Raw genomic sequence first — 15,319 nt, 5'->3', positions numbered from 1 at the left:
AGCGAACAGTCCGCCCGTGTGTAGGCCACTTTCGAAATGAGCAAACTGTTCCCGCTTGGAGGAAAGTCTGCTCATTACGAGCGCGTCTCCAGGTAGGCGGGGCCCGTGAAGGAGACGTCGCGGGCCCCGCCGCCTGGTATGGACTTAAAGGGGAACGCCGAAAAAAATCGGCGTGGGGGTCCCCCCAAAGTCCACAACAGACCCTTGTCCGAGCACGCTACCCGGCCGGCCAGGAAAGGGGGGCGAGCGAGCGCGCCCCCCCTCCCGAGCCGTACCAGGCCGCGTGCCCTCAACATGGGGGGTGCCTTGGGGAAGGGGGGGCCGCGCGGCCCCCCCACCCCAAAGCACCTTGTCCCCATGTTGATGAGGACAAGGGCCTCTTCCCGACAACCCTGGCCGTTGGTTGTCGGGGTCTGCGGGCGGGGGGCTTATCGGAATCCGGGAGCCCCCTTTAATAAGGGGGCCCCCGGATACCGGCCCCCCACCCTATGTGAATGAGTATGGGGTACAATGTACCCCTACCCATTCACCTGTAAAATAAAAGTACCCAAAAAAAAAACACAACACACAAGATAAAATATTTTATTGCACAGCTCCGGGGGTATTCCGTCTTCGGGGGTCTTCTCGCCGGACTCCTCCGCTATCTTCGTGTAGCTCTTTTGCTAGCGGAGGAGTCCGGCTTTCTTCCTCGCCGCCGGCCTCTTCTCCCGACTTCGGGGGTCTTGTCCCCCTCTTCGGTTCTTCTGCCGGGCCACCGCGCCTTCTTATAGCTCTTTTGCAGGCGGTGGCCCGGTCTTCTGTCGCCGCCTTCCGTTCTTCTGTCGCCGCCTTCGGTTCTTCTGCCGGGCCACCGCGCCCTCTTATAGCTCTTTTGCAGGCGGTGGCCCGGCCTTCTGTCGCCGCTGTCGCCTTCCGTTCTTGTTCTTCTTCTTGTTCTTCTTCTTCTTCTCCAGGAGATGTTGACACGTCGCTCTCTCCGGCCGGAATGCCAGAGCCGCGCTGAGCGGCCACTTATATAGTGACAATGGGGCGGTGTCACATGGTATATGTCACATGGGTTGGTCACATGGTGACCCCGCCCCCTTACGATGTCATAGTCCCCATGTGACATCAACCCATGTGACCAACCCATGTGACATATACCATGTGACACCGCCCCATTGTCACTATATAAGTGGCCGCTCAGCGCGGCTCTGGCATTCCGGCCGGAGAGAGCGACGTGTCAACATCTCCTAGAGAAGAAGAAGAAGAACAAGAAGAAGAACAAGAACGGAAGGCGGCGGCGACAGCGGCGACAGAAGACCGGGCCACCGCCTGCAAAAGAGCTATAAGAAGGCGCGGTGGCCCTGCAGAAGAACCGAAGGCGGCGACAGAAGAACGGAAGGCGGCGACAGAAGACCGGGCCACCGCCTGCAAAAGAGCTATAAGAAGGCGCGGTGGCCCGGCAGAAGAACCGAAGAGGGGGACAAGACCCCTGAAGACGGAAGACCCCCGGAGCTGTGCAATAAAATATTTTATCTCGTGTGTTGTGTTTTTTTTTGGGTACTTTTATTTTACAGGTGAATGGGTAGGGGTACATTGTACCCCATACTCATTCACATAGGGTGGGGGGCCGGTATCTGGGGGCCCCCTTATTAAAGGGGGCTCCCGGATTCCGATAAGCCCCCCGCCCGCAGACCCATCAACATGGGGACAAGGTGCTTTGGGGTGGGGGGGCCGCGCGGCCCCCCCTTCCCCAAGGCACCCCCCATGTTGAGGGCACGCGGCCTGGTACGGCTCGGGAGGGGGGGCGCGCTCGCTCGCCCCCCTTTCCTGGCCGGCCGGGTAGCGTGCTCGGACAAGGGTCTGTTGTGGACTTTGGGGGGACCCCCACGCCAATTTTTTTCGGCGTTGGGGTTCCCCTTTAAGTCCATACCAGGCGGCGGAGCCCGCGACGTCTCCGTTGCGGGCCCCGCCTACCTTGACACGCGCTCGAAATGAGCGGACTGTTGCCTCGTGTGTGGGCGAGTCCGCTCATTTCAAAAGTTGCGCGGACTTAGTACGACGAACAAAGTTTGCCGTATTTGTCCGCTCAAAAAGTGCCGTGTGTGGGCGTGTTCGTTCATTCAAAAGTTTGAGCGGACTGTTTGACGAACTTAGTTTCGGCAAACAGTCCCCGCGTGTGTACGCCGCCTTAGTCCTTCGCATTGTACATATTCGTTTTTGTAAATCTATAAAGACAAACTAGCTACCAGGAAGGCATATTGAGACTTGTAGTCCTGTGGATTCAAAAGATAGACTAGTGGGACATATAGGGGGAGATTTACTAAAACTTGCGCACTCAGGATCTGGTGCAGCATGGTAGCCAATCAGCTTCTAACTTCAGCTTGTTTAATCAAGCTTTGGAAATAAAACCTGGAAGCTTTGTAGAGCTGCACCAGATTTTGCACTCTCCAGCTTTAGTAAATAACCCCTAAATTTGAGTGGCTATGATAGAGAGACCAATGTGACACGTTGGGCCTAGTAGTTCTATGGATATAAGAGAAATACCAATGGGACATGCTGGGTCTTGTAGTTCTTTGGATATGGGAGAAAGATCAATGGTACATGTTGTGCCTTGTAGTTCTATGCATATGAGAGAAAGACCAGTGGGACATGTTGGGCTTTGTAGCTCTACAGTATCTCACAAAAGTGAGTACACCCCGCATATTTAAATATTTTATTATATCTTTTCATGTGACAACACTGAAGAAATGACACCTTGCTACAATCTAAAGTAGTGAGTGTACAGCTTGTATAACAGTATAAATTTGCTGTCCCCTCAAAATAGCTCAACACACAGCCATTAATGTCTAAACCGCTGGCAACAAAAGTGAGTACACCCTTAAGTAAAAATGTCCAAATTGGGCCCAATGTGTCAATATTTTGTGTGGCCACCATTATTTTCCAGCACTGTCTTAACCCTCTTGGGCATGGAGTTCACCAGAGCTTCACAGGTTGCCACTGGAGTCCTCTTCCACTCCTCCATGACGACATCACAGAGCTGGTGGATGTTAGAGACCTTGTGCTCTTCCACCTTCCGTTTTTAGGATGCCCCACAGATGCTCAATAGGGTTTAGGTCTGAAGACATGATTGACCAGTCCATCACCTTTACCCTCAGCAAGGCAGTGATCATCTTGGATGTGTGTTTGGGGTTGTTATCATGTTGGAATACTCCCCTGTGGCCCAGTCTCCAAAGGGAGGGGATCAGATCATGCTCTTCTTCAGTATGTCACAGTACATGTTGGCATTCATGGTTCCCTCTATGAACTGTAGCTCCTCAGTGCCGGAAGCACTCATGCAACCCCAGACCATGACACTCCCACCACCATGCTTGACTGTAGGCAAGACACTCTTGTCTTTGTACTCCTCACCTGGTTGCCACCACACACGTGTTAGGTGTGACCTCAACAAGTCACCTATTTGTCAGGTTATGTTACCGTTTCCCAATTGTTAGTTAGAGTTCTTATCCAAGCAAAGAGACACGGAGATATTATTCAGTATTTCTGCTCAGAAGTCCGTCGTTAACTCTGACTGTCTCTGACTGACTGTGGCTCTGAGGCTTCTTTATTACATCTTTTATAGACAGAAAAGGGCAAACATCAGCAAATGTAAAAAAAACAACATTTTTGCAAAGGAAAGACAATTCTCCGGGTGTTATCAGCTGATAAGACAATCTTCTGGGCGTAGACTGCTTTTTAGGGCTGATGCGGCCTCTTCTTGATGAGTACGTGACAATAGATGACGAATCCTTATTTTACAAAGAAGGATAGAAATACAAGTATTTAGTAAGACATAAGGTCAACCATTTTGTTTCAACATACCTCAATCCTTACATTTCCCCCTTTGACATCACCCCTCCCTCTTGCCCTGGGTCCACCTGAACAAGTTCTAGTCGGCCTATATCCAGAGTACTCTCCCTGACCGCGAGTTGTCAGAGGGGTATACACCCATCCCCCTGGACAGTACCAACATCTAAAATTCAGGAAGAGTGGCTTTTCTGACAGATGGGTGATGTCAAGAAACTAAATCTACCTATCTTCACAAAAGTTCCATCTTTTCCGCATCATTTACCTTGGCTTTCTTGCAAAAGCACATAAACAGTTTAAAGCATGCATAAAAGAAAAATACGAATAAGAGCACCACTATAATCGTCATTGCTGCCTTCTTAACCCAAGAGAATAACCCTGAGAAACTAAAAGTTCCACCAAACGGATCCCAGTCGCGACCAATATTTCGGGCCTTCTCTTGTAAATTCTTTACTTCCGTACGGTGTTGTGCAATGATGTCATAATAGTCAGGTACCTCAATGCTGGTGTTATGTATCCAAGTACAGCACTCATAGTCCTCAGTAGTTTCACAGAGTCCTGTCAGTGCTGCACTCATACTTTCAATTGCTAATTCATGTAATTCTAATTGTTGTCTGATGGCTCTCGTCTCCAGATTTAACTTAGTAATATCATCAGAGTTTTTCTCCAAAACATCATTAATAATTCCTGTATAGTTATTTAGTAGTTTCATTAAGTCTATACCCCATCCTGTCCAGGACGGGAACCAAGCCCATGCCATGTCCTTCTTCAGGAATATTTCTCTTTTACTACGATACCTGAGGGGATATCTAGGATGCATGCTAGCTTCTAATAGGTGATCACCTCGTTCATCACCTACTACTCCCATTACTGGTACTAAACTTGCGAGGTAGCACCATCCCTGAGCTCTTCTAGGTATCCAAGTATAACATTTATCCTCACAACAGATATATATATTATTTCCTAGAGCTACTGATCTTGAACTGATATCATTTCTATAACGAGAGGTGTATCCATAGAGGGATAAGTTGGATACTAACCACCTGGTGTTGTTGTCTGAAATATTACCGAGGAACTCAGCTAACGATTGGTGTGTGTGGGTTATACTAGGGTAGAAGACCGTGTTTTTCCCAGGAGTAGCTTTTGGTATGAAAATGGACAAGTTAAATTTGCTGTCTTGGCATTCTCCATTTCCTCCCGTTGTGTTCCCTAGGTTGAAACACCAATCAGGGGAAAAGGCGAGACCATTTGACTTAAACATTACTGTCTCATTGGTATTTGTTCTAATTATGTTAATGCTACTGTTAGCAAGATCAGTATAGTTTATAGGAACTGCCATCAGTGGTATACTTGCTGTGCTGGGGTGTAATTTGCTACAAATCCAACATTTCTCATATCCTGACTTCTGGGCATAAGCATATTTAAACTTCAGTAATAACATTTTTTTAGAAAATCCTTCATCCTTGTGTATTTTATTCTGTGAGGTAACCAAACTATTAGCCAGAATTACTGAAACAATAAAAAGATACATGTTGTCATTTGCCAACTGGCTCCTTTTTACAATGAGAAGCGTGGATCCAGGTAGGTTTCCCTTCCAATTTCACTGAGGTTGCTGTAATCAATAGCACCTGGAAAGGACCTTCAAACCTTGGTTCCAGTGTCTTTCTGGTATGTTTCTTTACATACACATAGTCTCCTGGTTGTAGATCGTGTGTACCTGTGACAGAATTAGGGTCTGGAAGAGAAGAATACACACTCTTGTGGATTTTAGTCAGACGCTGTTGCAACTGTATTACATACGTAGTTAAACTATCACATTGTAATTGCATACTTTGAGGAAAATATAAACCTAATCTGGGTGCACTTCCAAACAGTATTTCATATGGGGATAACCCTGTTTTTCCTGTTGGGGTGTACCTAATAGAGAACAAAGCTAAAGCTAGGCACTCAGGCCATGGTTTGTTCAACTCCTGCATAGCTTTTTGTATTTTCAGCTTGATTGTACCATTTACTCTTTCTACTGATCCTGAACTCTGTGGGTGGTAAGGAGTATGAAAACTTTGTTGAACCCCTAACATTGCCATCACATTTTGCATTATTTCTCCCGTGAAATGTGTCCCCCTATCTGATTCTATTGTTTCTGGGAGACCAAACCTAGGTATCAGCTCAGTAATCAGTTTCTTGGCGGTGGCTTTTGCCGTAGCTGATTTCACAGGATAACTTTCGGACCAGCCTGAAAATAGGCAGATGCACACGAGAACAAATTCAAAGGGGCCGCTCTTAGGCATTTGTATGTAGTCAATCTGCAGTCTCTGAAAGGGATATTGGGCCCGGACCTGATGTTTACGTGGGGTTTTCACTCTCTGTCCTGGGTTATTAATCAGACAGATTTGGCATGCAGCACAGTAGTTCCTTGCAGTACTACTGAATCCAGGGGCTAGCCATCCTTGGCTTACAATCCTATACATAGAATTGGAGCTGACATGAGTGGGTAAGTGGACCGCCGCTGCCATTGCGGGGTATAGAGAAGCGGGTAGACATATTTTGTCTCCTTCTCTCCATACATTGTCAAGGCCTGGTGCAGCTCCCTCCTTAACCCAACGGTCCTTCTCAATAGCCCCTGCTTGTTCCTGTAGTTCCATTAGCTGCTGCCATGTGGTTTCGGGCATACTCACCTGTACCGTGGCTAAGGTCTCAGGGCTTACTTCCCCTAGAGCTGCCTTCTTTGCAGTTAAATCTGCAAATGCGTTTCCTTTTGCCTCAGTTGTTTTTGCGCTCGTGTGTGCCGCTATCTTCATGATGGCTACTCTTATAACCTTTTGAAGATTGTTCAGGACTCTTTTGATTCCTTCATCATGTTTAACAGGTGTGCCTGCTGCTGTAAGGTAACCTCTAGCTTTCCATATGTGGCCATAATCATGTGCAACACCGTAGGCGTATGCGGAATCAGTGTAAATGTTCCCTTCTTGTCCCTCCAAGTGTTCTAGGGCTTTCTCTAGAGCGGTTAGTTCCGCTTCTTGTGCCGACATGTGTGCTGGTAGTGACTTTGCCTCAATTACCTGTGTGTCCGTTACCACAGCATAACCTGTGTGATATTTACCTTTGTCATCGGCAAATCTACTACCATCTATGTACAGTGTGTGTTCTGCATTTGCAATGGGTATGTCTGTGACATGTGGGAACCCCGTGGTTTCTTGTTCCATAAGTTGGAAACAATCGTGTTCATCAGATGTTATGTCATGAAATGAAAGTGTGTCAGAATCCTGAGTATCTTGTGCTGTATCTACACCATTATCATCATTACTCCCCCCTGTCAAATCTGTCTGTAATGGTAAAAGCTGTGCTAAGTTAAAAGAAGTGCATCGCTGAAAGGTAACATTGGGGGGTAGGAGCAAAGTGCATTGTAGACGCAGCTGCCTTGCCATTGATATGTGTTTTGGTTGGACCTGTGATAAGATGGCGTGTATGTCATGTGTGGTATGTACCACTACAGGATTGTCTAAGACAATTTCTGAGGATTTGTCAATGATAATTGACACTGCTGCAACTGCTCGTACACAGGACGGTGATCCTCTAGAGACAGGATCGAGAGCCGCCGAGAAGTATGCTACCGGCCTTTGTTTGATGTGTTGTTGTGTCAACACCCCTGTTGCGTGTCCCGTGCTTTCAGCAATGTACAAATGAAATGTTTTGGTATAGTCAGGGATCCCGATCGCAGGTGCCGAAATTAGTAACCTTTTTAAGGTGCTAAAAGATTCATGACCTGCTTCTGTGAGTACATAGGGTACTATTTTCAAGCAATCATATAATGGCTGCATCAGAGAACTGGCATGTGGTATCCATTGTCTACAATATGATACCATTCCCAGAAACATACGAAGTTGCTTAAAGTTGCGTGGGATATTCATTTGTCTTATGGCCTGGACTCGGTCTTCAGTGAGGTGTCGAGTACCCTGGGATATACAGTGGCCCAAAAAGACAACCTTTTTCTGACATACCTGTAACTTAGTTCTATTCACCTTGCACCCTTTTTCAGCCAGGAATTGTAACAATGAGAGAGTGGCTTTTAAACAAGTATCGTTATCCGGACAGCATAACAATAGGTCATCTACATATTGCAACAATACACAAGTGTCAGGTGGTTGCCATTCTCCTAACACTGTCTGCAGGGCTTGTGAGTATAGAGTTGGCGAATGCGCCATTCCTTGAGGTAGGCGTGTCCAGGTTAGCTGACGGTTTCGAAGGCGGAACGCGAACCATGGTTGACATTCCTCCGCCAGGGGTACAGAAAAGAAAGCATTTGCCAAGTCTACAACTGTAAATGAGGAGCTATCTGATGGTATTTCTGACAGTAAGGTATGCGGGTTCGGTACTAATGGTGTTATTGAGGCCAATATTTTGTTTATTGCCCTTAAGTCCTGTACCATCCTATACCTTATTGGGCCATCCCCCAATGTCTTTTTCTTAACTGGATACAATGGGGTATTGGCTGGTGATTGTATTTCTTTTAATGCTCCACTTTTAAGTAGAGCCTCCACTTGTAGTTCTATAGCTGCTTCCTGGGGCGCACTGAGTGGGTACTGTTTCTGCTGAGGGAGAACTGCTCCTGGAATCAGCTGTAGAGTAACCGGGGGTATGGGCAGAAGCCCAACGTCTGCTGGATGTGTTTCCCATAACCCTTCCGGAAGGCTAGACAGAATTTGGTCTATTTCCGGTGAGGGCGTATTGGACGGTTCTGGTTCTTCTTCCAAGCATTGTATTTTACTACAGATTTCTATACCCTCTGGGTCATCTCCTATTGCTAGGGTGACCATGCCATCTGGGTGATAAGTAATGTTCGCTCCTATTTTCTGAAGAATGTCTGCTCCTAATAAATTAGTGGGAGCTCCTCTGGAAATCAAAAAGCGTGACAAAAACATGTGATTTCCTATCTTTACTTTTAAAGGTTTAGTCAGCGGGGCATCAGTCAGGAGTCCGTCATAACCACTTATGGGTATGGTGTCATGGGACGTCATGTGTGGAGGGACTACTGAATCAGACAACAGACTGCGTGACGCTCCTGTGTCAACCAAACAAGGAATATGTTTACCTTCCACCTTCATCAACATGTGGAGCATTTTGTTCTCTGATTCAGCTAGGACTGGGGCAAGTCATGCGGTCGGATCGTCCCTATCATTGGTACGCCTCTGTCTGTAGTCCCTCGTGTCTCTGTCCGTGTTTCCTTCCTGTTCGTCTTTTATCCTTTTCCTACAGTCTCTTTTTATATGTCCCACCTTGTTGCAGTAATAACAGGTAAGAGGTTTACGGGAGGAATTCCCTCCTTCATTGACCCGGGCAACAGTGTTAACTCCCGGTGTCCTTCTGGGTTTAGTTTCTGCTAAATCAGCCTCTATGCCTTGTGCTTTCTGCAACAATGTTCCTCTGTCCCGTATGGCTCTCCATTCGGGAGTACATGCCTTCAGTTTGTCACCTACTTGGGGTACTAGTCCTTCCATAAACTGTCGATTGAAAGCCCTAATGGTGACGGGTAAGGCTAAATCTAGACCTTCGTCAGCCATCATGCTTTCCATGTTGAGGTAAAATTCTGTAACAGTCTGACCTGGGGCCTGTTTTATGGGCGCTGTCGAACCCCTTTCCTGCTGTTTCCCTTGGCAAAATTCTCGTAACTGAGCAATAAACAGGGGTCTAGAGTCTATATGACGGGGATGTACTCCTGGCGGATCTGCCGCTGGATCCCCTTGTGGTCTATGTGGAGCAATTTCATTCATAAATTGATTAAACATTGTCAGTGTCATTTTATGTCTACATATATCTTCCCCATCTTGCCAAGTTGCTTCATGTGTGTCTAGTAATTGTGTCACGAATCTACAGAATGCGGCAGGTTTTGCTACGGGATCAGGAGCATTCTGTATTAATGCCATAAGAGTGTCAGCCGACCAAGGTGTCCATGTCCTCAGAACGACTTGTCGGGTCACTGTAGGTGGCTGTCCTGCTTGACCCGCATTTGGATTATTTACTTGTATTACCCTAGTCCGACTATGGACTGGAGCTACGGGCTCTGGTCTTTGAGCGCCGCAATGTACACATTCCTGTGCCCAGTCTGTATTCTGGGTACCGCATACTCGGCATACCCATCCTCTTCCTCTTAAGGAAGGATAAAGTTTTGGTCTTTCGCTACCTGGTGTGGTAGTGTTATAAGGAGGTGGAGTATCTCCCGTATTTACCCTATCGCCGGGAGCAGAAGGAAGACTTTTGTGTCGGACCTTCATATCCCATCCACCCTTTTCCTGACAATACTCCCATCCCTCCTCTTTAGCCCTGTTGGAAACCTTAATTAAACATTGTATTTGTGATACCCATCCGTTTTTCAATATCTCTCCCTGTCTGTCTCTCTTTATTTCTTCCCAACCTTCTACACTTAGCCCATTTTCTCCATCCATCCCCAATTTCTTGAGAATCCTATTTGTGCCCTGTGCCTTATCCTTCCCATACAACATTGTAATTATGTCTTTAACAGCATAACATTTCTGAGATTCCTCCTGGGGTTTACCATGTGTCTGGCCCATTTTGACAGTCCTGCCTAGGTGGCGTTTGGATCACTTACTAAGTGTCTCGTTGCCTTCTCCTCCTAGGGTGCCAAAATACTAAAAACCTCTCCTGGATGAGATTTCTGAAATCGAATTACTTTATATGCTAGCCAACTGACAAATATTATGACCAGACTGACGGCTACAACATATACAAGCATTCCCTTTTGGTGGCCAAACACATATGACTAGGTCTCCGGGACTTTGTGGAGACCTTATTTCCCTTCCCATTACCATGGAATCTCTCAGCATTCGTTTCTTATTCCTGCTTTATCGAGGCAGTCAGGACTTATACTTTCAACCCGTTTTTAGGCTCATGAATCAAAAAGCGTATATCAAACTTAAGTGTCGGACCCCCAAAGTACTCTTACGAGTTAAGGGCGCATTCCGTTACCCATTGGGATGATATATGTTTCAATTCACACCATACAAACAGGGCTTATTTCATTCACAACAGACAGATGACAAGTAGACAGACAAGAAACAACGGTAACATAAGCCAAAATATTAAGTTCAAGACCCGCTTACTACAGAGGTTGGTTTTTACCTGAAGAACAATTCAGACAGATCAGGTGGGCACAAATCTAAGAAGCACAGAGTTTATAAGAAAATAAAGCTTTTCTTACCTGCGCAGGATTTGTCTGTGGTTCTTTGATGTGCCCAGCCTCTTTGTTCCGTCCTTATGTTCGTTCGCCTCTTGTAGTTTCTTCAGCGAGTCCCTATTCGCGGCGCCAGAAATGTTAGGTGTGACCTCAACAAGTCACCTATTTGTCAGGTTATGTTACCGTTTCCCAATTGTTAGTTAGAGTTCTTATCCAAGCAAAGAGACACGGAGATATTATTCAGTATTTCTGCTCAGAAGTCCGTCGTTAACTCTGACTGTCTCTGACTGACTGTGGCTCTGAGGCTTCTTTATTACATCTTTTATAGACAGAAAAGGGCAAACATCAGCAAATGTAAAAAAAACAACATTTTTGCAAAGGAAAGACAATTCTCCGGGTGTTATCAGCTGATAAGACAATCTTCTGGGCGTAGACTGCTTTTTAGGGCTGATGCGGCCTCTTCTTGATGAGTACGTGACAATAGATGACGAATCCTTATTTTACAAAGAAGGATAGAAATACAAGTATTTAGTAAGACATAAGGTCAACCATTTTGTTTCAGCATACCTCAATCCTTACACACGCTTGACACCATCTGAACCAAATAAGTTTATCTTAGTCTCATCAGACCACGTGACATGGTTCCAGTAATCCATGTCCTTAGTCTGCTTGTCTTCAGCAAACTGTTTGTAGGCTGTTTTGTGCATCATTTTTAGAAGAGGCTTCCTTCTGGAACAGCCATGCAGACCAATCTGATGCAGTGTGCGGTGTATGGTCTGAGCACTGACAGACTTACCCCCCCCCCACCCCTTCAACCTCTGCAGCAACGTCTATTTCCCAAAGACAAATTCTGGATATGATGCTGAGCACATGCAATCAACTTCTTTGGTCGACCATGGCGAGGCTTGTTCTGAGTGGAACCTGTCCTGTTAAACCACTGTATTGTCTTGGCCACTGTGCTGCAGTTCAGTTTCAGGGTCTTGGCAATCTTCTTATACCCTAGGCCATCTTTATGTAGAGCAATAATTCTTTTTTTCAGATCTTTTTCAGATTTTTTGCCATGGGGTACCACGTTGAACTTCCAGTGACCAGTATGAGAGAGCGATAACACCAAATTTAACACACCTGCTCCCCATTCACACCTGAGACTTTGTAACGCTAACAAGTCAGATGACCCTGGGAGGGAAAATGGCTAATTGGGCCCAATGTGGACATTTTCACTTAGGGGTGTACTCACTTTTGTTGTCAGAGGTTTAGACATTAATGGCTGTGTGTTGAGTTATTTTGAGGGGACAGCAAATTTACACTGTTATACAAGCTGTATACTGCAAAGTGTAATTTCTTCAGTGTTTTCACATGAAAAGATATAATAAAATATTTACAATAATGTTAGGGGTGTACTCACTTTTGTGAGACACTGTATGCATATAAGAGTAATACCAGTGAGACATGTTGGAACTTATAGTTCTATGGATATGAGAGAAAGACCAGTTGTACATATTGGGCCTTGTAGTTATTTGGATATGGAGAGAAAGACCAGTGGGACACGTTGGGCTGTGTTGTTCTATGGGGGAGCATGAGTGAGGTGCTCCCCCCCCTAGAACTAAGGGGGGGGGGCACGTGTGAGGTGATCCGTTGGTGGTCTGGAAGCTTTATATATATATAGGATTTCACAAACACATTTAGTTGTTAATCAATCAACATACATTTGTGGAATTTTCACTGTTTTTAATATGGACGTTTTTGCACATCATTGTATGGTCATTTAATTATGCACTTTATATGTTGTTTGATTCAATGATTTTTGATATTTGTTTATATTTCATGATTCAGCGCTGAATTCTCTTATTCATTGATGTTGATACTTATAATTCTATTGCTATAACAAAAAGACCAGTGGGGAGTGTTGATAATAGTTTTATTGATATAAGAGGGACCAGTGGGACATGTTGGAACTTGCAGTTCTACTGATTGAGGAGAAAGATCAGTGGGACATGTTGGGACTTGCAAATCTGGAGAGACACATGAGACAATAGTGAGGTATGTTCAGACTTTTAATATTATGAAAATAAGAAGGATACTAGTGGGACTTGCTAGGGCTTGTAATTCTATGGCTATAAGAGAAATAGCACTGGGAAAGGTTCATACCTTTTAGTTTTATTGATATGAGAGGGACCAATTGACATGTTTGGACATGTAGATCTGTGGAAATAGGAGAGAGACCAGTGGGGTAAGTTGAGACTTATAGCTTTGCGGCTATTAGAGAAAGACCAATTCAACATGTTGATACTTATAGTTCTATTGCTATAAGAAAAAGACCAGTGGGGAATGTCGATAATAGTTTTATTGATGTAAGAGAGGGACCAGTGGGACATGTTGGGACCTGTAGTTCTGTGGCTATAGAGAGAGACTAGTGGGAAATGTTGGTAATTGTAGTTCTATGGAAATCAGAGACAAACCAGTGGGACCTGCTTGTACTTGTTGTTCTAGGAATATAAGATAAAAAGACCAGTGGGACCTGTTGGTACTTGTGGTTCTATGGATTGAGGAGTAAGATTAGTGGGACCTGTTGGTACTTGTTATCCTATGGATATAAGAGCAGGTAATGTGCAACCTGTTGGTACATATGATTCTATGGATTTAAAAGGGAGACCAGTGGTACCTGTTGGGCCTTGTGGTTCTATAGATATAAGAGAAAGACCAGTGGGACCTGTTAATACTTGTGGTTCTATGGATGCAGAAGAAAGACTAGTGGGATCTTTTGGGCCTTGTGGTTCTATGGATATAAGAGAGACCAGTGAGACCTGTGGTTATATTCATATAAGATTATTGCCAGTGGGACCTGTTGGTACTTGTGTTTTATGGATATGAGTAAGACCAGTGGGACCTGTTGGTACTTGGGGTTATATGGATATAGAAGTAAGACAGGTGGAACCTGTTAGTACTTGCAATTATATGGATATTAGAGTAAGACCAGTGGGAACTGTTTGTACTTGGGGTTATATGGCTATAAGAGTTAGACCAGTAGGACCTATTGGTACTTGTAATTCTGTGGATATAAGAGTAAGACCAGTGGGGCCTGTTGGTACTTGTGGTTCTATGCATATAACAGTAAGACCAGTGGGAGATTTGGGACTTTGTACAGTAGTTCTATGAATATAAGAGAAAGACCAGTGGGACATGTGTATACTTATAGTTCTATAGATATGAGAGAGACCAATGAGACATGTTGGGATTTTTTAAATCTGGAGAGACAAGCAAGACAAAAGTAGGACATGTTAGGACTTTTAGTTCTATGAATATAAGAGATACTGGTGGGACATGCTGGGAATTCTTCTTGCCATTTCACACGTTTAATTGTAGAGAGAAATTGTATCCAAACATGAAGCTGGAACAATCCAGGACTGAACACTTGACTTATGTCTAAACAGACCTCTTTGTTTCACTTCCAGTAAATAGTCTGGACATTTGGGAACATAGGAGTCTGTTGGTGAGAAAATAAAAGGGAAGAATCTGCAGCACACTAATTTCTGTCAACTCATATACAGTCATACGTTTAAATCAATTACCTTTAAGCTTTTCTTAAAATAACATTCCGGCGAGCATATGCGCACCATCTGCTGCTGCTGTGCATTCTGGCACTTTCCAGAAATCCTTCATGCGCTATTTCCAATTGTTCCAGATTAAACCTGGGCTCTATTCTCTGCTTTCAAGCAACCACCTGCCTTTCCCATGGAGGCCTTGGAGTCAGTTCAGACACAGCAGGTGGCAAAAAAGACTAGCGTGACAGACCATCGGCCGAGGAAAACTCACACGCTGCTGCAGAGCGCACAGAGTAAATGTACAAAATACTCTTCATGAAGAAGTTCTTTACCCTTGTGGTTTTATTAACTGTTAAGCATATCAAAGAGTTTAAAGTGATTCTGCAAGTTTTATACCCTTTTTCTGGTAGCCAACCAGAGTGAACTCTTAGTTCTCGCACAGAGCTCCAGGCATTGCTGCTATTTGACATGTTCAGGTAGGTTTGTCGGCAGGACCTAGATTTAGGCCCCATTCACACCTGTGTGTTATATGTGTGTTTTAGATGTGGTACATCAAAAAAAAGTCCTGCATGCTGCATCTTTGATGCACATTCATCAAAAACCTAAAATGCACTGCATGGATGTGAGGAATGCCTTATACTTTTTCTCTGATAGGCCAACTACATTGTGCAATCCCCAACACACTCAAACACTATGCAGGACCGAAACTGATTCATCAAGATTTACAATATTTTAAGATTTGCATGCTAATGTTTATGCT

At 44.9% G+C, this 15,319-nt stretch overlaps 1 long non-coding RNA gene across 1 annotated transcript; it reads right to left on the bottom strand.

Annotated features, from left to right (window-relative positions):
• Nucleotides 1-3,512: 3,512 nt before the first annotated feature.
• LOC143989000 (uncharacterized) lies at nucleotides 3,513-11,537 on the bottom strand. The gene is made up of 2 exons (XR_013276954.1): nucleotides 11,042-11,537; nucleotides 3,513-5,563 (listed from the first exon to the last, which is right to left on the bottom strand). It is a non-coding gene; the product is annotated as an uncharacterized LOC143989000 (long non-coding RNA).
• Between the last annotated feature and the right edge of the window lie 3,782 nt (nucleotides 11,538-15,319).

Source organism: Lithobates pipiens, unplaced genomic scaffold (genome assembly GCF_037356315.1).
Source record: "Lithobates pipiens isolate NorthernLeopardFrog02 unplaced genomic scaffold, aLitPip1_a1.2 Scaffold_18, whole genome shotgun sequence".
NCBI classification, from domain to species: domain Eukaryota; kingdom Metazoa; phylum Chordata; class Amphibia; order Anura; family Ranidae; genus Lithobates; species Lithobates pipiens.
Note: the sequence above shows the minus strand (reverse complement) of the source record. Positions and strands in the feature narration are given on the sequence as shown.